This window comes from Vicugna pacos, chromosome X (genome assembly GCF_048564905.1).
Source record: "Vicugna pacos chromosome X, VicPac4, whole genome shotgun sequence".
Taxonomy (NCBI): Eukaryota; Metazoa; Chordata; class Mammalia; order Artiodactyla; family Camelidae; genus Vicugna; species Vicugna pacos.
The window spans coordinates 9,433,760-9,460,184 of record NC_133023.1 but is presented as its reverse complement, the minus strand read 5'-3'; the positions used below and the strand labels follow the sequence as shown (position 1 = coordinate 9,460,184).

The 26,425-nt window shown below is 43.0% G+C and overlaps 1 protein-coding gene across 3 annotated transcripts in view; it reads right to left on the bottom strand.

Moving 5' to 3' along the window:
• The window catches only part of EGFL6 (EGF like domain multiple 6), a 180,069-nt gene extending 158,487 nt beyond the window's left edge, over positions 1–21,582 (bottom strand). Inside the window, exons 1-2 of one of the 3 annotated variants that reach the window (XM_072956110.1) lie at positions 21,488–21,582; positions 1,162–1,257 (exon numbers count right to left, since the gene is read on the bottom strand). The gene's annotated coding sequence lies outside the window, so the exon portion shown is untranslated. Of the gene's footprint in view, positions 1–1,161; positions 1,258–6,836; positions 6,905–21,487 lie in introns of those variants that run through there. The other 2 variants (XM_072956106.1, XM_072956111.1) reach the window with 2 other exon arrangements.
• Positions 21,583–26,425: the final 4,843 nt, after the last annotated feature.

The window sequence follows — 26,425 nt, the reverse complement described above, 5'->3', positions numbered from 1 at the left end:
CAGCTGGTGCAGAGGCCGCCGGTCCCTGCCCACACTTACAAGCAGCAGGGCTCTAGAGGGTTTTTCTCCTGGTCTCTGGGTCTCAGAGACAGCCTTCTGAAGGGTGATGTTTTCATTTCAGCTGGGAGATATTTCAATCTGAACAAGTGGAATCACTATCGGAAGGAGGTGTGTTTCACTTCCACGACGCATCTGCCTTGTGGAAGACCCTGCCCAGAAACGCATCTTTGCCCTCTCACATGGTGGCTTCCCTGAGACCTGACTGTGTGGTCCCTCTGCCCTTCTATGTAGCCGAATGGGCAAAGAAAAGAGCTGCACAACAGGTAAGAGGATGAGGGCCACCTTTGAAGAGATCGACCCCATTTCACATTCCAACAGTGCATTCTAGGGCCGCGTGCCCAGGGCAACGTGCAGAAATAAACATAGGGAAAAACAGTGAGCACCAGGATTTGCGACAAATGTATGGGCTGGTCAGAAGGTGCTAGTAAGATGTAGGTCTTGTTAACTTTAAAACCCTCGCAAGGCTCTCATTCTCGTTGTGGGGGGGAACCCAAAGCCCACCAAGTCCCGCTGAAGCTCCCTCCGCCTCCCCCACCTGCCTCCTGCCACGCCTGCCTTTCGCTCTCTCCCGGGACTCCAGCCACAGCCGCCCTGTTACAGATTCCCGGCCATTCCAAGGATGGCCCCTGTCCCAGCTCTTCCCTCTACCTGGAGCCCTCCTCTCCCAGACACCCCCGTGCTTTACTCCCTCGCCTCCCTCGGACTGCTCAAGTGACACAGTCTCAGCAAAGCCTTCTAGAACCATCCTCTTACAATCACAGCCCTCCCCCGCCCCAGGCTCCACCCCTCCCAGGGCACGACACATTGTGGTCCCTGCAATGCACCCGCCGCTGCTGACTCTGTTCACGACTAGCGTGTCAATTCTAGACAAGAAGGCAAGTTTGCCTGCTTTGCTCACTACCGTATCCTAGGATCTAGAACAGCTCCTGCCACATGGTAGACATTCAAAAGCATGTTCACCTTTAACCTGGGCTGCTGAAACATTTAGAGAGAAGGTCTATATCAGCACTGTCCACTATGGGAGCTGTCTGAGTCAGTTTGGGCCGCCACAACGAGATACCATAGACTGAGAGGCTTAAACAACAAATAGGTATTTCTCACAGTTCTGGAGGCTGGAAGTCCAAGATCAAAGGGCTGGCAGATTCGGTGTCTGGTGAGGGCCCGCTTCCTGGTTCACAGATGGTGTCCTCTTGTATCCTTATGTAATAGAGAACACAGGGCAGTGAGGTCTTTTGTGACTCTTACAAAGGCACGAATCCCATTCATGAAGCTCTGCCCTCATGACCCTCAGCTATCCTAGTCACCTCCCAAAGGTCCCACCTCCTAATAACATCCCATCAGGGGATGGGATTTCAACATACGAATTTTGGGGGCATGCAAACAACTAACCCCTAACGGTAGCCATTAGCCCCATGTGGCTACTGAGCACTTCAAATGTATCCAAATTGAGATGCACTGTAAGTATCAAATACACACTGGATTTTGAAGACAGTACAAAAAAAGAATGCCAAATATCTCACTGATCTTTTTAATAGTGATTACTTGCTGAAATAATATTTTGGATATATTGGGTGAAATAAAACATATTATTCAAATAATATAATTTTCACCTGTTTCCTTTTACTTTTTAATTTGAGATGCTAGAAATTAAAAAAATTTTTAATGAAGTTAGTTGATTCACAATGTTAGTTTCAGGGGTACAGCAAAGTGATTCAGTTATACATATACATACATATATGTATTTTCTTTTCAGATTCTTTTCCATTATGTTATTACAAGAAACTGAATATAGCTCCCTGTGCTGTACAGTGGGTCCTTGTTGTTTATCTATTTTATATATAGTGACGTGTGTCTGTTGATTGTCAACCCCTAATTTACCCCTCTCTGCCCTTTCCCCTTTGGTAACCATAGTTTGTTTTCTTTGTCCGTGAGTCTGTTTTTGGTTTGTGAATAGAATTTATATCATTTTTTTTTTAGATTCCACATATGAGTGATACCATATGATATTTGTCTTTCTCTGTCTGACTTACTTCACTCAGTTTGATACTAGATGCCAGAAAATTTTAAATGTAGCTCACATTATGTTTCTTCTAGACAGCACTGGGCTATAAGCTTATCTTTAACACCCACACACACAGTCATACACCGAGACAGGAGAGCTGCCGTTAGTGGGTTCAGCTGGCAGAAGGGAAAGAGAAAGAAAAATCAAGATTAATTGATCCTTGGTCCTCCTTCCAACAAGTTGGTAAACTATTGCCTACAGCTCTGAGAGGACGAATTGAATGGTGGTAGAAGTTGAGTTTGCAAATATAAAGACGTATCTACAGTTAGGTGCCTGTCCATAACACATCTGGCTACATTTTTATGCATGCTGCATAAATTAGCCAACCAGCAAAACTATTTTGTCATTAGCCACTTAATCAAAGAACCCTAACTAGATAGTTTAAATGTGAAATCGGATACCACGAAACCTGGATGGGTCCTAATCTGCTTAGCAGTGCTCATGACTGGGCCTACCTGTACTCCGTCACGTGGGGTAGAAAAGCAGAAGCATTTATTGATGATGTAGCATTTTTATTTTTTATTCATGAAACAAAGATCTGCACCAGGCACACTTCTGGCCCTGGGAGGATACAGCCACGCATAAAATAGACAAAAATTCAGGTCTACGTGGAAGTTTCCTTTGAGCGGGGCAGATAACAGAAATAAAGTGCACGCTGGGTGAGTTACCAGTGGGGCGGAGAGACAGTTTTAGGGAAAGGAGCAGAGGGAGCGCCGGGGCAGTTGGTGGGGCGGAGGCGCCTGGGGAAGCTGGCTGGCGCAGCCCTCCATGATGAGGTGAGACTGGAGCTGGGAGAGGGAGCCTTGACCATCTACGGAGGCAAGGCCTTCTAGGGGGAGGGAACAGCATGTGCAGAGGACCTGGGGAAGGGGCAGCCAAAGATGCAGCACTGGCTCCGAGTGAAATGGGGAGCCATTGGGGCTTTTGAGCAGAGGCATGGCATGGTCTTTCTTCTTTCTTGAGAAAATCACTCCACCTGCTCCATGAAGAAGAGGCTTCGGGGGGCCAGGGCAGAAGCAGAGTGACGGACGAGAAAACTACGGACTGGTCAATCGGGGAAGACTGTGCCAGGGACTGGGGAGGCGCAGTGCGAGTGGCGGGAAGTGGCCGGATTTTGGATGTATTTGTTTCCCCTTCGATTTCCTTAGAAGCTGAGTGGGAGAAAGGTTATCTGGTGTGATAGGATCTTGGGGTAAAATCTGGATGTCTTTGTCCCAGGAAGTTGCAGCCACATCCTTACACACAGCTAATGGTAAGATTTGGAATTAGAGCTGGTTTGCCTGACTCAAAGCTCTGTATTTTTTCTCTTTAGCCATACACCTGTTCCAATGACAAAGACTGAAATCAAACTTGGGCTAAAGAATATTTAGATTTCACGGGGAGTGAGTGACAAATCATGGTATCTGAAAAAGGTCACAGGAAGGATTTTCACGTTGACTAGTCTGGAATAAATACGCATCGAGTCTGGCAAAATGCTAGGCCCACATTAAGTGCTTAATAAATCTCTATTGCTGACAAAATGCTAACGAATGATTTGAAACAGAAGTGTATAATGAAACATGTCATTTCTATAGCGAGATTTTCAGAATACCTGTGAATGACCTTAAACTTGATTCTTCTCCACCTTGCTACATCTACTCTCCACCATAGAGAATGGTGCATACTGGAATCTGCTCATTTTGCCTATCTGTCTTTTCTCTAAGTAGTCTCCCAAGAACTTTAACGTTTTCTAAGATATTATTCTCCAGAAGGACGGGAAGAGGAAGGAACTGATTGCACCTGAGATTCTGTCCTGTCCCAGCCAGGAGCCCCCCATGTTCTGCTGCACACCTGCCATGGAGACCTGGGGGCTACTCATCTAAGCAGCCGTGGGCCCCCAAACCTGACATCTATTGTCCTGATTGTCCCCAGCCCAGGAGCAACCTGGCCACATCCCTAAGGCAATCTGCTCTGCCGAAACGAATGAGTGGAACTGGGAGTAAACCTATTCCCATGTCTGCTCTAAAAACAACTTAAAGACTTCTAACAATAAAGAGAACACAAACCAAGATATTAATGGGTAGATTCCCCATAGGAACTTCTAAGAAATAATGGTGCTTTAATTCTCAGAATTGTTACTTTCTAAAACCATCATTCCTCATCAAAGTTTTCCTATATGAAGAAAATCTGGAGATTTGTGTTTCTCAAACACGGCACTCTCGACATTTTGGGTAGGATAACGCATTGTGGTGGGGGCTGTCCTGTGCATCATGTGATGTTTAGCAGCAACCCTGGTCTCTACCCACTAGATGCCAGCAGGCCTCTCCCCCTTGCCCCGCTGTGACTACCAAAATGTCCCCAGATATTCCCAAGTGTCCCCTGGGGGCAAAACCACCCCACTTGAAAACCACTGCTATAGTCATAGATATAATTATAGAGACAGATGTATTACAGATATTGAAATGGACGGAAAGCTCTATCCACAAGCTACCCAAGATGATAAAGGCCTCTGTAATTTCAAAAGACTTGGAGGGGGAGGGTAATAGCTTAAGTGGTAGAGTGCATGCATCGAATGCCCAAGGTCCTGGGTTCAATCCCCACTACTGCCATTAAAAACTAATAACAAATAAACAAATAAACCTAATTACCTCCCCTTACCCCCACCCCCCGCAAAAAGACTTGGAGAAACTCTAAAACAGCTCTAATTCTTTCCCCCAAACTAAGATTTCCAAGTGAAAGCAACCTGTCTAAACACCTGAGAAAGTTGATCAGGACCTTGTTGGAGACTTGGAATTTGGAATTGCTCCTTCTTTAAAAGTAATTAAATTTGCCTGCAGAATCATCTCTTTTGCCTTGGTAATTCTCCAGGCTGCTGAAATATCACATTTGCAAAAGTACACCCACGATATAACCTATCCAGTCTTTTTCCTCCGTTCAAGCTCACCCACGCAGGCATCTTGCGGAACCAGATAGCAAAAGCCAAAGGCACTAATGGGGACACAATAGGACATCAGTTGGGTGCTACCAGCAGACATGGGACTATGTCCCTTCCAGTATATGTACATCTGAAAAGCCCAGAGAGAAGCCCACTACTGAATGATGATAAAAGCAGCAAACTCAATGGTGCTATTGATTAGCACTTGTCCCTCCCCTCTCAGGACACACTAAACTGGCTTCGTTCCTCCGTTAGTGAAAATCACAAGCTTCTCAGATTTTTAGTAAAATTCTCCCTGTCCTCCTTGTTACACTGACAGCACAATTATTCATGATTCACAGGGTACAGTTTGAAAATTGCCTTACCACGATCTGTTACAGCTCTGATTCTAATCGCAGTATTTTTTAAACTTACACGTATCAAAGAAGTGGTCCAACTCCATTTTTTAAATAAAGTAAAAGAGATACGGTTTTTCTGCCTCTCTCTTTACTATTGAAAAGAACAAAGGAGCAATGTTGGGCAGCCAGGATTGGCACATGTCATGAAACGCTTGGGAAAATTTTTAAGATGAGCAAGTCGGCAGGCTTTTGGTCAAGATGGCATTGTAAGTTCACCACTCAAGGACTCAGTTCTGAACATTTTGCATTATGTTAAATATATAAACAATATTAGAAAACATAAAGTCACACTCAAAATAAGCTCAACATCTCCGTGGGGCAGAAGTGGAACAGAAGCACAGACTGGTGATCCAGGTGGAGCCGAGGCCAAGAAGCAGGAAGAGGGGACAGGAGCCCAGGGGTGTAAGGGAGCGGGAGCGCCACGGGGCCGAGGAGCAGCACTTGGTTGGCCGACGGCTCTCCTAGCTAAGCCAGGGAGATTGAAACCTGCCCCCCACCGGCTCCAGCCCCGGTGAGCGAATCCGTGCAGGTGACATCTCTCTCTAACATGTCTACCCACTTCCTAGAGAGACAAGACTGTCTACCAGGTCCGTCTCCTCCCATCAGATCCATAGCTCTCTTCCCTATCGCCCCACTTCTGTCCTGTTTCAATAGTCCTTATAGCGCTCTCCTGCTTTTCAAGCTTCCTTCTGAGACAAAGCAAATGAATTGTCAAAACATGACTCCATCACATCATTATGTGGCTGCAGAACCTTGTTACTAGCTCTCCACTAGTACTAATATCCATGCTCTTCCTCATTCTCTTGCCATTCAAAGCCTTCCACATACTGGCCCAAACCTGAGGGCTCTAAAAATGGCTACCATGGGACAATCTGCTCTTGACTCTAAAGAAAGCGGTGGGGCCCCCTTCCCCAGGGAAGACAGGTTGAAGAGGACCTCTGTGGTTGCCCTTCCCAGCCTCCACTGCCCTGGTGGGCTTCTTGGGGCCATACCTTTGCCACTCCCACTCCAAGGGGTCTGGGTAAGGTTGACGCCATCCTGAGCAACCAGGGACAATCCCAGGGTATTCCATCCCAGGGAGTGAGTGACTTGGGGAGAGGCACAGACCAAAGTCAATGCCACCAAGCTAAGCCCTGGACTTGGGTTTCAACTACGGGGAAAGAGAAGTGCTCTTTGGCAGAGGTTGCTGAGATGTGAAGACAGAAGCCTGGGAAAACCTGGCACCACCGAGAGCACTCTGGAGAATGAAGGGAACACAAAGGAAGGCCCAGCTGAGAGAGACAGAAAGCTTGCCAACAACGCTGCTGACCGATGTCATAGCACGGCAGGTTCAAAGGATGGAGCGCAACCAAGAAAACAGGAAACACAAGCCTTCACCAAGGACGCTACTCCCCGGACTCACCGGCTGTCTATCCCCAGGTAAGTGAACGTTTGCTTTCTACTTTCGGAACGTGTTGGTTTCTCACTGCCACCAGCTGCACACCTCTCAGGGTTTGCTCCTTCTAACTTCTCCTGCTTCACGAGCAGCTTTTATATCTCAAACAGCTACTCAAAAGCCAGCTCGAGCTTCCGAGCAATGTCAAGCCATCATTAATTATAGCTTCCCAGAGAAGAAAAGAACTTGCCTCCTGCTGCTCGCTCTGACTTTCAATCTAGTACCCGTAAGAAGGAGCACAGGATCTTGCAACTGGGGTTTCTCCCAGATTCCAATCCCAAAGGAACCTCTCAGCCTTTCTCTTCTGCTCCCACTCTCTGACAAAGATGGATGAACAAGGCTTGGTCTTCACTAGGCCCACCAAGCACCCCTTCACACTCCTCTTCTTCCACACTCAGAGCTCGTAAGGAGTCCAGCTTTACAGAATGCTAAAGATAATACTCTCCAAGTGTGGTTCCCGGCTGGCAGCATCAGCCTCACCTGGGAACCCGTTAGAAATGCAAATACTCAGGCTCCACCCCAGACCTACTGAATCCGTGTGTTCACAAACCCTCCTGTTGATGCTGATACCCTACCATCGGAGACACTGCTCCAACGAGTGCCTTCCTTCAACTTCTGGTTGTTTGGATTCACTGAAGTGTCCCTTTAAGAGGTCATATCATTTGTTTACATTTTCATTTAAAAAAAAGGTATGTTCAGACATTTAGCCTAGTGTTGAATTCACTCAAAGAGCAAAATGGGACTAAGGTTTTCACCTTGTGATGAGTGAAATGAGGTGCATGTTCTCTGTGATCTGTGAGTACCATGCTCGTGGGTCTCAAACTCGAGTGTGTATCAAAATCACCTTGTTCAAACAGATTGCTGGGCTCCACCCCCAGCGTTTTTGAAATAGTATGTTTTAGGTGGGGCCTGAACATTCACACTTCCAATAAATTCTATGGGATGATGATGCTGCCGTGGCAGGGACCTCACTTTGAGAAACACTGGGGTAAACAAATATACAAGAGCATCACTGTGAGTTTCTTTAAAGAGAGAGAGGGCGATACTGTAGCTTGATAAACTGCAAGGCATCCTCCTGATCCCTGTCCCTGGACCCCCTTCCCTCTTCCAGCCCTGGCTGCCAACCTTCTTGTAACCCATCTCTCTCTAGAGTAAAAATGTTAAGACAGATAATGTAGTTTCCATGTTGAAAACCCTTTGCACCTAGAGCAGGGTACTTTTTCTGTAAAAAACCAGAAAGTAACCGTTTTAGGATTTACTGCCAAGTGGTCTCTGTTCAAGGACTCAACTCTGCAGCAGGCATTATGTAAACAAATGGGCGCAGCTGTGTTTCAATAAAACTTTATTTACAAAAACAAGTGGCGGGCAGGATTTGGTCCCAGGGCTATAATTGGCTGGCCCCTAATCTAGAACAACAGTTTTAACGTATTGCCCAAGACCAGCAGCAGCATCACCTGGTTACTTATTAGAAATGCAAATTCTCAGGCTCACCCCCCAAACCAACTGAATCAGGAACTCTGAGGGTAGAATCCGAGAATCTTGTTTTAATGAGACTTCCAAATGATCTGGACACTCTTTCAATTTTGAGACTCACTGGTCTAGAACAGTGTTTCTTAGCCTTGACTACAGAGTAGAACCACCCGGGCCCACCCCAGACCACTAGCATCAGACACTGGGGGTAGGACTCCAGCATCAGTGTTTTTAAAGTTCCCAGTGATTCTGACATGCACACATTTTTGTGACACAGAGATATACAACCAGAAATATGAGCTGAATTCTCTTTGGCTTAAAGAGAGCTTTTGCTTTTAAAAGGCTGATTATATATGAAGCCATCACCCTTTCTTAGGGTCCATCACCCATAGGACACCTCTGTTTGGGCAACACCTTGACAGGTGGTGCTCTCAGAGCAGCCACAATTGAATTTCAGCGTTGAGAGCTGACTTCACAGTTGAGAGTGGTTCAGAATCTCTCAAGAGGCTCATCTGAGTTTGACTTTGGAACTGGTTTTGGCATCTGTCCTTTAAATCTTTTTCTGTTCCAAATGGAGTCCTTTGATCTGCAGCATGGGCGTTACCTGGGAACTTGTCAGAAAGGCAGAATCTTGGGCCCTGCCCCAGACCTACTGAATCAGAATCTGAACTTCAACTAGATTCCCAGGGGAAAGTGAGCACATTAAAGTCTGAGCAGCACTGCTTGAAACTAATCTTGGCAGAAATGCAATAGGTGAGGGAGTTTGTAAAGCAAAGATAAAAATATAGCTGAGAATGTAGTCTGAGCGCTACCAGGCTGAGCAGTGAGGTGCTATGTCAAGAGCTACACACATCCCCAGACTGAGTGACAATCATGAGATTTCATGGCTTTCTTCAGGCCCTAGGGGTTACTCTAACTAAATGTTTTCAAATAATCATGACTCTCATTTTAAATTCTAAAGGAGACAGAAAATGAAGCACAAACATGAGGTTAAATTCATGGTCAGAATGTAGAAAGGGTGACTACCACTACGGATGTGAGTGATTTCACATCGCAGGTCAGTGATTCCACATCCCTTACACTGAAGGGGTTGACTACACCCAGTGACAGAGGAGGGGTTGTGGATCCTACTTTTTCTGGAAGAGGAGGAAAATAAATTGGCTAAACCATATCCATTAAGTATTGTTGCAATGAATTACAGTAATTTTAGTTCAATAGAGAACTTTATGATGCATTCAGCTATTTTTTTTCTAATAAGAGAAAACGTTTGAGACAGCCAAGCACTACATCACTGAGGCCATCACAATGGCACTGTCAAATACGGAAACACATGATGGAATTTGCCAGTGGGCCTAGAATAATTGGTTGGTGAAAGAAATGGTCTAACTGTACACGCAACTAACATCCAATCAACACTTGTTCCGAGAACAAGAGTAGCCATTTCTGAAGCCTGTACTGTGTCTAGGTGCTGTTCTAGCACTTTCCATGTTGCAACTTGTTTTATTCCATGAACTCTGTGAAGTAAGTGTTACTATGATTCTACTTTACAGTCAGTAAGCATTCAGAGGGTGAATAATTTACCCAGCTGATAAGGGGTGGAACCGGGGACCAGAGACAGCAGAATCCACGTAAGTAACTACTACTCAGCATCACCTCATGGATGAGCAATACCACCGGAGCTTGGAAGTCAGACAAAACCTGGGCAAGGAGAAGGAACTGGACCTGAATCAGCAAGGTCAGAGATGGGACAGGACACATATTCTCAGAGGGGAGATGTGTCTGAGTATCTCCCTCTTCCCTGTTTTCTCATTCATTTTCCAACCAGTTCTGTACTCTTCCTTCAGCTTCTGTCCTTCCTCATTTTTGTGTTGCCAAGGCCCTTCTTTTCCAGGGCTCTTATGGTTTAAATAAAAAGAATTCAAATAGTTTATAATAACTGTAAATGGACTCTAACCTTTAAAAATTGTGAATCACTATGTTGTACACCTCAACTTATATATTATACATCAACTATACCTCAATAAAAATATTTTTTAAAAAAATAGAGACTGAAAAAAAAAGAATTCAGATACACACAGTTATTATTATTTTAAGTTGGCACAGTGTTAACTGTTCCCCTGTGAATAGGTTGTATCTTTAAAATTTTTCTTAGCATCTTATTCTTTTACTGTTTTTGTTTGGGGGGGCAATTAGATTTGGTTATTTATTTATTATTTTTTAACGGAGGTACTGGGGATTGAACCCAGGACCTTGTACATGCTAGGCATGAGCTCTACCACTGAGCTCTACCCTCCCCCTGAATAGGTTGTATCTTGATCCACAAAGGCAAACAGTCTTTACTATCGCCTTTTTGTATTCTGCACCTATAACCAGCGCTTAATCTGTTTCTTGACTGACACATTATTGCAGCTAAGATGTTAACAGCCAGCAAGAGCTTAAGGTTTTGCTTCTCAAACTTTTCCACTCGTGGCAGACAGATTCTAGCTTCCTGGTGTTCGTGCACTTATATAATCCCCTCCCCTCGAGTGTAGGTGGGCCATGGGGCTTGTTTCCTAGCAACAGAATATGGCAAGGGTGATGGGATGTATGTGATCACGCAGATGTGACTGTGTTCCAGAAGACTGCACTGTGTCGTGCTAGGAGCCTCTCTCTTGCTGGCTTTGAAGAAGCAAGCTGCCGTCTTGAGTGCTGTCATATGGAGACGGCCACACAGCGAGGAGTGGAGGGCAGCCTCCAGACAACAGCGCACAAGAAACTGAGGCCCTCAGTCCCGCCACCCACAGGGAACTGAATGCTGCCAACAACTGTGAAAGCTTGGAAACAATCCTTTCCAGCTGAGCCTTCAGACTGTAACCAAGCAGGACCCTATTGTCACGGGGGACCCTCTGGTATCTGTAATGGTGTTTGTAACTGCTGAACTGTATACTGGTTTAAGGGGTTCTCATGCTCTTGCTGCCCAGGGTTGGGCAGGAGAGGGGGGACACTTGGGTGGTCCACGCAACCCCCTCACAGTGCTGCGTGTGGGGATCATACTCAGTGACCTGCTTTTGACCCCAGTGCCTTCCTCTTGACCCCAACACCTCAGAAATGCAGCTGGGTGTTTTCTGCATCTTGTTGTTCATAGCCTGTCCCAACTGCACGTGTCTGCAGTTGTTTTTGACTTCTTGTGGTTTCCTTGTATCCTGTTGTTCGAGCTGAAGGCCTCAGCCTGCTTAAAAGGCTAAAAGCATTTATCAACCTGACTTTAAACTGCACAAGTCTTTCTCTAGAGCTCTTTTCCCCCCTTCCTATGCATCCTTTGTTTTAGGTACTAGAATATTAAGAGTCCCAAAATGAGAGGTGAACTCCTTACCCAGCAGAGGAAAGGGGACCACTGCATCTGCAAAAACAAGAACAGCTCTGCAGCAATCTGTTACCCTGTATGCGATCTCCATGGAAACCAGCTCCGCCCCTTGAACTCTTTCCTATAAAACCCCCTGCCTTCTCTCCCCAGGAGGCTCACAGTCATAGAGGCATTAACCCACTGTGACCTCCTTTGCCTGGCGAAGAAATAAAGCTGCGTTTTCTACTTCATCCAAAACTCTGTCCTCCAGTCTCAATTTAGTAAGCAGGGTTCGGAGGCCGTGTTTTAGCAGCAAGATGAGAACAGCCTTCTTTCATCCTCAGAGAGCCTTCCTTTAATTACTTATTAAGTCTGAATCTCAACCAACCCTACTTCCCAAGTAATCCCTTCCCCAGCCTATGGAGTTTGGTTTCATTTCATGATTCACTGCCATTTCCCACCTGGGTAACCATGGCTAAAATACACTAATCTACAATACTCTCCTCAAATCTGACTTACTCAATTTAAACATCACCCCAGGAGGGTGCCGGGCCTTAGTAGAACAGTCTGGAATGGATGACCTTTGGCACTCATTTGTCACTCTCTGCTAGGATGAAGTAAAAACAGCTCTTGAATAAAATATATCTCCCAAGGATGAACAATGTTTCTTGTAGACAATATACTTCAGATACATTTTAAGAAAAAAACATTTTCCTAAAGGCAACATAATCCACAGGGATTTTCCTTGCCCTCAATGGTGCCAGACTTCTACTTTATTAATTAAAACATCTTGTTCCCCACCTGCAAGCTCTTAGAGGCATACTTTACCTAGCTAGACATTGCCATAAATAAAATAGCTTGTGACACCAAATGTTAACTCCTGGCAGGACAAAGAATCAGCAGACACTGTGAAATGAAACTATTCTTTACCACAACCAAATTTTTCAGCCAGGATTTCCGCCCTACACATCCTTCTAAGTGGAAGGGTTGCATTACAAGCTTGAGCATCACTGGTCCAGAGCAAGTCACCAGGGAATGTGGGTTTGTTCATTTTGCAGGTAGAGTTTTCACTAAACCACACCATAGCCACGCTACATAGACGTACATATACATACATATCATCTTGTTCTAACGACCTTCCAACCAGGAAAAGAAACTTTCTCAGCAAAGATGTTAACAACTCACTTATTTTAATTCTCTTTCTCGTCTGTGATCCATAGGCAATTAGAATGGAGTCTCCGTTTCGCTAGAGCCTGTAATTTTACAGTCTGCTCAGGCCAGTTTGACTCTCCCAGAGGGGTAGTGAGCCGGTTTTAAACTGTTGCCCTACTGAGCATTTCAAACACACTAGAACTAAACAGAATACTTTTAGAGCAGCTTAAGTAATTTTCTATAATCTTCCTTCACATGAAAGTAAATCTGTCATAATTACATAGAAAAATACATAAAGTGAATTTCTACTCTCTAGTAACCCTTCCGAAGTGAGCTGTCCTGTTCCGTAATCAAATGTGCGCTGCAGCTCCGCCCCCTTTCGCGGCACATTCGAGGTTCCTCATTTATGTAAGTCCTAAGCCCTACGACCAGACCCAGTGGCATCTGGCCCCCGCCCCCTCGCTGTCCTCCGGGTTTGCGCCTCACGGGCCGGTCAGCCCCTTAGCCGTGCCTTCCCCGCCGCCTGCTGCAGGGCCTGAGCGCAGACTTCCCTTGGCCTGGAACCCTCCTCCCTTTCTCCCCTGTTAGTGCCTGGTTAGTCACCCGCCACAGCTCAGTCCCCACGTCACTTCCTCTAGCAAGCCCAGCCCAGCCCTGGTCCAGGTCAGCTTCCTCGGTTATATGCTTTCACAGAAGAATTTTTGTTTCTTTCTTGTTTGGTTTGCAATCATGCACTCATTTGTGTATTTATTTGATGACTGCCCGAATCCCTCATGTAATTGGAAGTCCTAGGAAAGCAGGAACTGGGTCTGTGTTCTTGGCTCTCTTCATCGGCATGTAGTAGGTGCCGAGTACTTGCTCCTTACACTAATGAACGAATGAATGCTGATTTGGGGAATGGGTCGGTTCACTGGACCAGGATACGTGCAAAGAGATGAAAGAGGAGTGGAGGAGATATAATGGGGACACAAGCAATAGAAAGGTGTTAAAGGAAGCTCTGAGGGGAAGCAGGGGGAAAGAGAGGGACTAAAATGAATCAGAGGAAGAAGCAAGGAAACCATTTGAGTTGATGGTCACCCCAACTGAAGACCCTAAAAGACAGACCCACGATGTTTGGAGCTATTTTATAGGACTGTTGCTGGATGACACTGAATGAACAATCTAGGTCCTCAGAGAGTCGCCAGCAAGGCGGTTTCAGCTTGAGTTATGTGACTTTGCCCGTGACCAGCGAAAGAGGCCCTTGGTCCTTCAGGGGCTAGAGTTTCTGGCCCTCGGGGGTGACGCAGAGTAAAGTGAGGAGGAACTAAGTTAAGCTGACTTTGCAAGTTCTTCAACAAACATTGACTATCTTCCGGGCACTTTGCAAGATTTTGGAGTGACAAAGATAAATTAATGAAGAAATGGTCTCTGCCTTGAGAAATGTTTATCCTAGTCCAGGAAAAGAAAAAATATGGACTATGAATATATATATATATACACACACACACACACATAAAAACATATATATATATTATATATATATACACACATACACAAACACCTATATAACAGAAATATTTGTAACACTAACCTTAGTGTCAGAGTTAAATATGTTTAAAGTGCTTTTAAAGCACTAAGGAAGGGTGGATTGGTCCTTCACTGCAATGACGTGGAAATACTATAGTTCTTACACTCATGGTGGCACTGGTTGTAAAATGATGCTCTTTGCACAAACCTCCCAAGTATCAGCACCAGGAAGTCTCCTAAACTTCCAGCTTGCTTTTTAAGAGTAAAGTGAAAATTCACACCCAATTCTGGAAGCCCCATGTCCCTTCCTTTTAACGTGCCTGGCTCTGCTGAACCCATGGCCCGTCTCCGCTGTCCACCCCTTGCGCGTGGCCCCTCTTTTCTGCAGTGGGTGGTCCTGCTCCCTTTTCCATCCAAGCAGTGCTCCCAACCCAAGGTCCTGTTTCTTAACAGGCTTATTGAATGCTTTGGGCAAAGGCAGTGAGTGCGTGCGTGCATGCGTGCGTGTTGATTACATCATAACCCAGTATAGCAAGCGATGCAGAATGGGATATTAGACCACGTTATGCTTAAGACTCCTTCTCTCTTCTTGCCACCAAGAAGCCACCACTGGCCGGCAGTTATATTCCGCTTCCAGCCACAATATTGTCATTTTCACATTTCTGACTCCCTCCTCATGACCTTCTTAAGGACTGGGAATAGTGTTATTCTAATTAACAGCAATCACTTCTCTAGTGCTTCCTACATGATGACACTGTTTCGAGTGCTTTCTATCTAGATGCCAAGACCCCTGTCAGAAACCTTCAGAGCTACACACGCTCAGACTGCAGATTTGGAGGATTTCAACAGGTAATGTGGTGCTTGTGCCATGCGCTACCAAGCGTCCCCAGCAGGGCTGGGGGCAACATCATAGACTCAAATGAACACATATTTCTGCAACTACGTGCATGAACATCCACACTAAGTGGGAGAAATAAAGATGACAAACAGCCTCCCATCAGTTCATGTCAGGTGTTGCCACCAAAGGAGTTATGAGAAAGCTTTTAGCTCATAGGACCTTCTGATTTCAGAAGGGCATATGGGGGCAGTGGACCCGAGACCCTGATTCTGGATCGTGGCTGGGTTTGAGTTGCCTGTTGGGAACAAAAGCCACTGCATACAGAAGGTCTTAATCTAAAAAGCCACACGATGTGACTAATTCCTTCACTTCTTATCAGATTGCAAACTTAAATCTCTCCAGGGCAAGCAAGTGACATAAATGAGTGAAACTGGACCTACTCTTCCTTTGAGGGAGTGCCTGCCCATTTTGACAGCTTCTGACTCCTAAAGAAAACCCTCAAATCTGTATTTTTATGGAAATCTTCCTAAGTTTTCAGTGTCAGCTCTTTTTTTTTTAATAAAGGCATTATAATAAAATACAACCCTCAAATGTATAAATACATTTATAGACCAATGGCATACCATTTGAAACCTCTGGTCTCTGGTTCATTTTATCAGCACCAACTGATTTCCAGGCTCTCCAATAGATGAACTTGAGAATTCACTAAGGTTCAGAGTTAGAACCATCTGGTAAGCATTTTGTTTCGTTCATTGGTGTGTGGGAAGGGAGGGGATGAGTTAAAAGAAAATGACCCACGAAAGGCATTCATTTAGAACAGTTCGCCTTAGAGCAGCTCTTTTCAAGTGACTGCCAACAGCAAACTTCAGTTAGCAAGCACAATCTGAAATTCAAGTGTGATTATCTAATCTAGCTCTCTTGTTGGGAAATAATGAAGTAACTGAGGAGAAACGGGGCTTGATTTGATATGAGACAACTGCAGATGACTGGGGTGATCTCACTTTAGGTATATACAGACTTTTACGTCCTGTATCTCCTTTATTTTTTGGTTTTGGAGATTTCCCCCTCACCAGTGAATTTAGCGCTTGATTGTTTTTCCACTGAAGAAAAATGAAGCATTTTATCCCAGCTTTCTTTGGCTGAAGGCGTTGCACTGGTGTTATTTGGTCTCTTGAATTTCTGGCTCTACCCTATGGTAACCTATGTAGTAAAAATGGCGTGTGTAGACTTTCTCTGAACTCCCCTTATCTGCCTCAAGTCAGATCCTCCCAAAGGAACTCAATTGTCATAAATCCCCATCCTGGGAGTTTCATCAATCAGGGAAAATTGACTCTCTCCACAGGAGAAGAGACTAGAAGTTGACACCACACCTAGAAAAACTTTGTCACAAACTATCCTGACTTCCATCTATGCTAGGGGCCTGTTCATCTGTCCTAAAAATCATTTGCTCTCCCACAAGAGGCCAACCTCCCTCCTCCCCTCTCCCTATTAAGATGGTATTTAAGCCTGAGTCTGAAGCTACCTCAGAGAGTTACTTATTTTCCCTTGGGTATCTCCCATGTATATATGAGGCAGACATGTTTATAAACTTCTTTGTTTTTCTCTTGTTAATCTGTTTTTTTTTTAATCACAGAGGTCTGAGCTAAGAACTCAGAAAATTATTTTTCCTCCCCTACAAGACACACACACCCACACCAACACATAAAGGCAGAAAAAGATAAACAGAAAGAAAACTAGAAAGGGAAAAAGACAGAGAGAGAGAGAGAGGGGTTGAGACAGAGGGAGAGAGACGGAGAAAGAAACAACAGAAAGACAGAAGCAAACAGCTGTGTTAGAGCTAGGAGGATGCTCTGCAACTTTTCTGGAGTGCTGGCTCAGGTTTAAATGATGTGCACAGTGCTTTATCTGAGCCAAGAAGCAGCAGCAGCAGCATTTTCCTACAATGTACAAACTGAACGTAGCATGACTGTCTTCACCTCCCTTATCTCTATAGAATTCAGTTCCTGAACTCAGATAGTCTGTGTATCTGCTTGAGGATTCTCAAATAGGTTTTCTAAGCCTGAAGCTCTCATTCTTGGAGATGTACCTAGTGGTGGGCTATTAAATGTTTCATAATTGGCTCTCCAGAAAAAGAACAAAACAAACAACAAAGTAAACAAACCTGATACATAGCACTTGCCAATGACTGTGGTATACACATCCACACCACGGTCAGTTTCAAGCTAGCAGCATGATGTGAGTGCTGAGTTGCAGAGAGATGTGCCTAACTGGCTTTCATGTCTGGGTAGAATCTGGCTTCATCACAGATGTAACCAAAAGAACACTAAACAGGATTAAGGAGACCTGGGACAGCTTCTCACCCATAAAATGTGCACAAAATAACAGCTCAGATTGCCTCACGGGGAGACAGTCACATTCAAATGGAAACCACAAAAGAAAAACTGTAAAGAACTTGGAAATATAAAAGTTAATACAAACATCAGGCATTATCACCATGACCATCTTCAGAGAACCAAAAATTCCTCAATTCTCAAAATTAAAAAAAAAAGATTTAAATTTCATTAGGTACTGTTTTTAAAAATGTGTTTTGTATCTCCTGATTATAAAATTTTCAAACTGTATGGAAAAAGCCAGCGTCCTATTTGGCCATAAGTTCAGAACAATGAACTCATCAGTGTTATTTTTATATGCACTGGCCAGGAATCCCTGGTCACAAGAAAGCATGAGTGTGTTCTGGGCAGCTTTTCTGCCTCAAACAGCTCCAGGGCAACACCCACCAGGCAATGCAGTTCCCATCAGCAACCTCATCTCAGGTCTCTGCATGATTTGTGTAATTTCAACTAATTAATGTTTAACTTCATTTTGTAAACAACAGCAAACAAAGAGAATCTCTCTTAATAGAGACATTCTCCCTAGAGTTATCTTTTCAGAAGGGTGCTGTCCAGCAAAAATCTAATGTAAGCCATACATGTGATTAAAAGTTATACATTAAAAGAAGTAAAAAGGTAGATTTCTGGGCTCTCTATTCTGTTCCATTGATCCATATGTCTGTTTTTATGGCAATACCATGCTGTTTTGATTACCGTAGCTCTGTAGTATTGTCTGAAGTCTGGGAGGGTTATTCCTCCAGCTTTGTTCTTTTTCTTCAATATTCCTTTGAAAAATATCCTGGGTAATTTGATAGCAATCACATTAAATCTGTAGATTGCCCTGGGCAGTATGGCCATTTTAACAATATTGATTCTTCCAATCCAAGAGCATGGGATCTTTCCATTTCTTTTAAGTCACCTTTAATTTTCTTAATCAGTGTTTTGTAGTTCTCCATGTGTAAGTTTTTCACCTCCTTGGTCAGACTTACTCCTAAGTATTTTATTGTTTTGGATGAAATTTTAAAAGGGATTGTTTCTTTACTTTCTTTTCCTGCTAATTCATTGTTAGTGTAAAGAAATGCAACTGATTTTTGCATTAATCTTGTATCCTGCTATGGCCAATTAATCTTTGACAAAGGAGGAAAGAATATACAATGGAGAAAAGACAGTCTTTTCAGCAAGTGCTTTTGGGAAAACTGGACAGCAGCATGTAAATCAATGAAGTTAGAACACTCTCTCACTCTGTACACAAAAATAAACTCAAAATGGCTTAGAGTTAAATATAAGACAAGACACGATAAATCTCCTGGAAGAAAACATAGGCAAAATATTTTGTGACATAAATCTTGGCAATGCTCTCCTAAGGCAGTCCACCCAGGCAATAGAAATAAGAGCAAAAATAAACAAATGAGACCTAATTAAACTTATAAGCTTTTGCACAGCAAAGGAAACCATAAGCAAAACAAAACAACAATCTACAGATTGGGGGGAAATATTTGCAAATGATGCAACTGACAAAGGTTTAATTTCCAGAATATATAAACAGCTCATACAACTTAATAACAAAAAAACAAACAACCCAATCCAAAAACAGGCAGAGGACCTAAACAAACAATTCTCCAATGAAGACATATAAATGGCCAATAGGCACATGAAAAAATGCTCAATACCACTAATTATCAGAGAAATGCAAATCAAAACTACAATGAAATATCACCTCACGCAAGTCAGAATGGCCATCATTCAAAAGTCCATGAACAATAAATGCTGGAGAGGCTGTGGCGAAAAGGGAACCCTCCTACACTGTTGGTAGGAATGTAGTTTGGTGCAGGCGTTATGGAAAACACTATGGAGATTCCTTAAAAAACTAAAAACAGACTTACCATATGATCCAGCAATCCCACTTTCAGGTATATATCAGGAGGGAACTCTAATTTGAAAAGATACATGCACCCCAATGTTCACAGCAGCACTATATACAATAGCCAAGACATGCAAGCAACCTAAATGTCCACTAACAGATGACTGGATAAAGAAGCTGTGATATATTTATACAATGGAATATTACTCAGCCATAAAAAAGAACAAAATAATGCCATTTGCAGTAACATGGATGGTCCAAGATATCATCATTCTAAGTGAAGTAAGCCAGAAAAAGAAAGAAAAATACCATATAATATCACTCACAGGTAGAATCTAAAAAAAGAAAAGAAAAAAAAAGGACACTATGAACTCATCTACAAAACAGAAACAGGCTCACAGACATAGTAAACAATCTTATGGTTATCAGGGAAAGGGGGTGGGAAGGGACAAATCTGGGACTTTGAGATTTGCAAATGTTAGCCATTATATATAAAAATAGATTAAAAAAGCCAAGTTTCTTCTGTATAGCACAGGGAACTATATTCAATATGTTGTAATAACCGTTAATGAAAAAGAGTATGAAAACAAATGTATGTATGTATATGCATGACTGGGACATTGTGCTGTACACCAGAAATTGACACACTGTAACTGACTGTACTTCCGTAAAAAATTTTTCTTAATTAAAAATAAAATGCCACTAAGAATTTGAGTGAACAACAAAAAAAGTAAAAAGAAATAGGTGAAATTAATGTTAATAATATATTTAATTTAACCCAATATATCCAGAATATCATTTCAACATATGATCAATAAAAAGCATATTAATGAGAGACTTTACATTCAGTTTTTTTGGTAGTAACTCTTCAAATCCAGCAGTTGTTTCACACTTGATTTTTCTCCCCTAGCATATCTCATCTGCTGTATTTGGACTTGTACATTTCAAGTGCTCAGTAGCCACATGTGGCTGGTGGCTACCATTTTGGACAGCTTGGGTACTATTAACATCAGGGAGCAGAGAATCTCCTGATTACAAGAAAATCCAATGTTTATAGAAACTCTTTTATTCTGACTTCAGTGGATTTTGTTAAGAGAATTTATTACTGAGAGAGGAGCTAACTCCCTCTCTCATATCTCTAACTTTTCCTTCTCCATTATCATGCACACACACACACACACACACACACACACACACACACTGGAATACTACTCAACTATAAAAAAGAATGAAGCAATGCCATTTGCAGCGACATAGATGGACCTAGAGAACATCATACTAAGTGAAGTCGGGTAAAGACAAATAGCATATGATATCACTTATATGTGGAGTCTACAGAACGGTACAAATGAATCTATGTACAAAACAGAAACAGACTCTCAGACATAGAAAACAAACTTATGGTTACCAAAGGGGAAAGGCAGAGTGGGAGCGATAAGTTCGGAGTGTGGGTTAACAGACACAAACTTCTATACATAAAATAGATAAGCAACAAGGATTTACTATTTAACACAGGGAACTATATTCAATCTTGTAATAGCCTATAATGGAAAATAATCTGAAAAAAATACATATATAACTGAATCATTTTGCTGTACACCTAAAACTAATACAATATTATAAATCAACTATACTTGAGTTTTTTAAGAAGTCACTTTGTGCACCCCAATCGTTTACTGCCATGTAATACTTATTATGCCCAGTCTCTCTCTCTCTTTTTTTTTTTTTTTTACAGCCCTTGTCTTCAATTCTTAATTGGGTTTTTACTTTATAAACTCATTTAAGAAATACTGAGTATCTTAATCTCAAGGTTAAACTCTTCATGCGTCCGTTTCCGTCTTGGTTTCTGTTTCCAGATCGGCGAATGAAGCTAATAAATATAACCTATTTCATGGGATTACTGTGAGGATTAAATATATATTTTGGTATCTAAAACCACATAAGTTGCTTTAAACATGCTTCGCAGAGAGTATGTGCTCAGTTATGTTAACTATTATTAGGTTTTTATGTCTTTCTTGGAGTCAGGACGCACATTTGATATCTCGGTATCCCTCCTCCCCTGGCAGTAGTTAAGACACGGCCGCAAGAGTAAACACTCACGGAACATCTACGGATCCGCCGGGTCCAGCAACCCCACTTCTCCTGGCTCTGGTCTGGATTTGGTAGCCAGTCTCTGAGGCCTCGGAAATATGGTCAACGTGGTACCACCCTGCTGGGAACGGGCGGGGCCTGACTGCTCCGGGTCTTGGTTTCAGGCCTGACACGGGGCCCTGGAATATGACGTCATCAGCTGGCGCCATCTCTGTCCCCAATCCTGAGCGCCACCGCAAATTGTTTTCCCGTGACTGTCTTTGCAAAGCAGTTGGGTTCTGGCTTTTTCAAATTGCAGCATAGCAAGAAAAGAAGGCTTCCATGTGGATATAAGTAATGTGGCCTCATGACTGGCTGCCTTCTCCCCTCAGTCTCCGTCCAGTTTTTTGTTTCCTGCAGAACCTGCCTTCCCGCGATGGAGACAGAGACGGCCAGAGACTCTCTTTCCCAGCTTCCCCTGCGCCTAGATCAGGTGACTCAATTCTGTCCAGTGGGACCAAGGGGGATGTCTTCCTGAGGATTCTGGGACAAATTTCTTCCCTCCTTTTCTGGTGATACTTTTTACTTGGAATTGAAGCAAGCTTCAAAAAAAAGACCGTGATAGGGAACCAAGAGAATCACAAAGAAGATGGAATTGGATGGAAAATAAAGAATGAATATGTAAGTTACTGTTGCTTTGATGTCATTTAAATTTGAATTAACCAAGTTTGGAACCCCTTGCCTCCAGATCTCTGTTTGTGAGATTTATTAGTTAATCCCTGTTGTTTGCCATTTTCAGTTGTATTTAGTTTCTGCCCCTGAAAATATCCTAACTGACTCGAACGAGTTCTTTGATGGCTCCAGGAAGAATTAGTTCTTAATTAGCCATAATCCCATGTTCTCTTTTCAAGACCCCTGCTGCCAAAAGCCAACAGTAATCTGTCACTTATAGAATTTCTCTGGCACTTCCCTAAAGTCAATGTAGTTTGATGGTTCTGAGCACAAACCCAGGAGTCAGACCTGGGCAACTGTGACCTTCGACACCTTCCTTAAATTCTATGTGTCTTTTTTTTTTTATCTCTATGAGTTGGGGATAATGATAATAGTGCATCCGCCTTATGGGGTTTTGTGTTAAATGAATCAACACACAAAAAGCATTTAAAATAGTGCCTGGCACGTAGTCAGCACTGTAGGTGAGAACCATTTCACTTACTTACCTTTCATTTTATATAGCCTTGTGCTAGCTCTGAGGTAAAAGTAGGCAGATAGATTTTTTTTCTTCTTCTTTTACTGTTCTTCCATGTCTCAATAGTTATTGTTGCTTATGAAGACAAACTCCATTCTCTAAAGAGCATGTTTTTAGAAGCCCGAGGCTGGAGCTTCCTCAGATACTAGCTGTACCATGAGTAAGTACTTCACCTATTTTCTCAGCACCTTGTTTTCTTCATTTGGAAAAGAAGGCTACTGTCTTCATTTTGGTTCCCCCATAAAAAGACACCAAGAAAGTGCAAGTTGTGCATTTGGGAGGTGATTCAACGGAACTCTGATCAGGATGTGGGGAAGTGAGCATGGAAGGGAAGCCAGTAAGGAGTCCATGATAAAGCCACCTCCCCCATAGGCAGCAGAGCTTCCTGTCACAAGGCACTCTCAGCATAGACCCCCATGTGCATCAGAGGTGTGACCCCAAGGGATGAGCTTGCTGGGCTATTCAAACACCATCTCTTCAGGCATTGGTTGAGGGCAGCTGGGTGGCCGTTGGTGCCTTCCATTCTCAGGGAATTATGGCCTGCTACTGGGGGCGAGCTGAGCAAGCCCAGCCTCCAGAGAATATTGGCAAGAATTTGAAAGTTGGAGAACCCACACCACAATGGAAAGACCCGAGGGGGCCTCTCTAGGCTGCAGTGATTGATTCAACTCAGTAATTGCAGTTTTTTTGGAGGGGGAAGTGGGACGGTAGAGGAAGCTATTCTGTATAAGGAAACTTGGTAGGTGAGCAACAGGACACAAAGATGAGTAAGAAATGGTCTCAACTTCAAGGATGTCACAATCTAGCAGCAGAGACAGACATGTTAACAAATATGTTAACAATATTTACAAGGTGAGAAATGGAAGAGTAGACACTTGCTTCCTTTTACCTACCAGACTGGTACAGGGTGGAGCTTTGAGAAACAGACCCTCTCATGTCTGGTTGCTAAGAGGAGCAATTTGGCAATGTTTTCCAAAAATACAGACATATTTTCCTTTTGACTCAGCAACCCAACTTCTGGGAATCTATCCTATAGGTTTGCCTGCACATGAAACAAAATGATGAATGGACAAGATTATTCACTGTGGCATTATGTCATAGCAAAAGACTGGAAATAATCTGTTTCCAGCAGTAGGGACTGGTTAAATGCACTTTGGCACGTCTGCACAGTGGAGTACTATGCAGCTGTATAAAAGAATGAGCCCGCTTTTCCCACAGTATATTGTTAAGTTTTACAAAAGCGAGAGGGGGAGGGTATAGCTCAGTGGTAGAGTGTGTGCTTAGCATGCACAAGGTCCTGGGTTCAAATCCCTAGTACTTCCATTACAAATAAATAAATAAATAAACCTAACTACCTCCTCCACCCCCAAACAAACAAACAAACAAAAAAGTGCAAAATCAATAAGACAGCTCCAAAAATTTTTAAATAAAAAAAAGCAAGATGAAAATGCAGAGTATGTGTGGTGAGATCGAGAATTTCAGGGCTGATGGCGGAGAAGACGGAAGCAGGAGATGACAGTAAGTAGCACATAATGAACTTTGGGCAGCACTTAGGTCACAAGAGAGGGCAAGTCCTGTGAGCAGGAGAGCTTCCAGAGGTGACAGCTCAGGGTCACTGGGGAGGGAACAAGGGCCAGGGTGCTCTCGGGAGAACTAGAGAGGAGGCTCATGTGTCTAGGTGATGTTGCCCAGCCACAAGGGGCGGGGGAGTCTCTGGGTCAGAGGGCTCCAGGGGCGGCAGCATCCCAGGGTCCTGTGTGGCCCCAGGTTTGCCTCATCTGTGGCCAGCAGATGCTGGGTGCAGCTTCACTGGGTTGGCAAAGAAGACAGGCTCTCAATGGCTAAAAATATACTTTTCTGGGCTATATCTAAAGCAACTAGATGTATAAGAATTTGAGTTTGGGGCCAGCGGACTTTGAGCTAATAGTCCCAGCCTGCTGTGAAGAAGTCAACAACATAAGGACCAATATGCAGGAGCCACTTCTATTGTTCCTATAGCAGTGAAATGTCCACTCTTGTGTAAGAATGAGGGAGAAATAAGAATACTTGTATTTGTGCATGTTCCCTTAAGGAAACGGAAGGATACGTAAGAAATGAATAAAAGGAGTTGAGACAATGGGATGGGAGTTGGGGGCAGACCAACCTATGGACGAAAGACTTCTCAATATATAAGCTTGCGTACCATTTTGATTTTTGAATTATGTGAGGGTATTACTTACTTTAACAAAGAAATAAAATTAAATAAAGAAATTTGTTCGAAGTTCACAAGTATCATGGAGGCAGGTGGTTAGTGGAAGGATGGAGAGACAGTCTTAGTGCAATTCCTCCGTTCACGTATTTATTTATTTTTCTTGTCCACCTTGTTCCAAAACTTTTGTTCTGGCACATAGTAGGGACATGATATTTTTTGGAATTTATGAATAGGCAATGCAGATTTTGAGAAGCTAGTTTTCAAGGTCAAATATAATTTACAACGGCATGTTATGAGTCATGAATTGCTAATCGGAGAAAAGCATTGTTTTTATGTCTCTTTATATCCTGACAGAGTTCATCTAAAGTGCCCTGCTCTTAGCAGGCCCTCAATTATTTATTGAACAAAGGAATGATTTAGTTGAAAAATAATTTCAAGAACATTTCCACTCTGATGGTACTTTTCCACTTAGGAGACATAAAGTCAACTTCATTTTGATGCAGGTGCAACACTCACTACGTACAGGACCGAATAGCCACCAAGCACGTGATCAGCCGTCAATGTCTTATCACACACCAGCCTTCCATCTCATTCCTGGCCTATTTAAGAATGAGATGGAAGCAGCCAGAGACTAAAGCAAAACCTATAGACTTGATTCTATCCTTATTAACAGTGCTTTTCCAGATGCAGTCCTGAAGTTCCCCTCCCAAGTACAAAAGAATCTTCACTTCTGGGAGAAGATATTTGCAATGCATACATCCAGCAATGGATTTGTAGCCAGAATCCATAAAGAATTTCTCTAAACCAATTTTTTAAAGTTCAAAAGCCCAATTTAAGAATGGACAAGATTTGAACAGGCACTTTACAAAAAAGGATGTCCTAATGGCTGATGAACACGTGAAAAGTTCTTCAACATATAATAACTCTGTAACTAATATGTACTCTATGTAATTACAATATATAATCTATCATCATAGATGCAATGATATCTGTATTATACACAGACTTATATCTATGATTATATCTATCATATAACATAAAACTAATAACTGGTTATTAGGAAAATGTAAATTAAACCCACAGTGAGCTCTTGCTGCACACTTGAGAATGGGTAAAATTTTAAAGTCTGGTGAGATCTAGTGTTGGTACAATTGTAAAGCAGGTGGAACTCATACAGCACTGGGGGAAATGAAACATGGTATAGCCCCATGGAAAAGTTTGGAAGTTTCTTAAAATTACCCCTTGACCAGCTTTTTCACTACTAAGTAGTATTCAAAAGAAATCACAACAAACATCCACAAAATTATTTCTGTATGAAAGCCACAGAGCCCCAGTCCCGGTGTCCTTCCCTCCCCCAGGCTCTTTGTGGGTACTTCTTTCATACCACTGTCACCAATATTCTGACTTGTTTGCATGTCTGTTTCCCAACTGAGTTATGAATTTGCATAAAGCACAGAATATGATCTTTGTTAAGATGCTGCAGCTCTCAAGTACTCCCTTTGAAAGATCCCCAGAGCTTAGCTCATTGCCC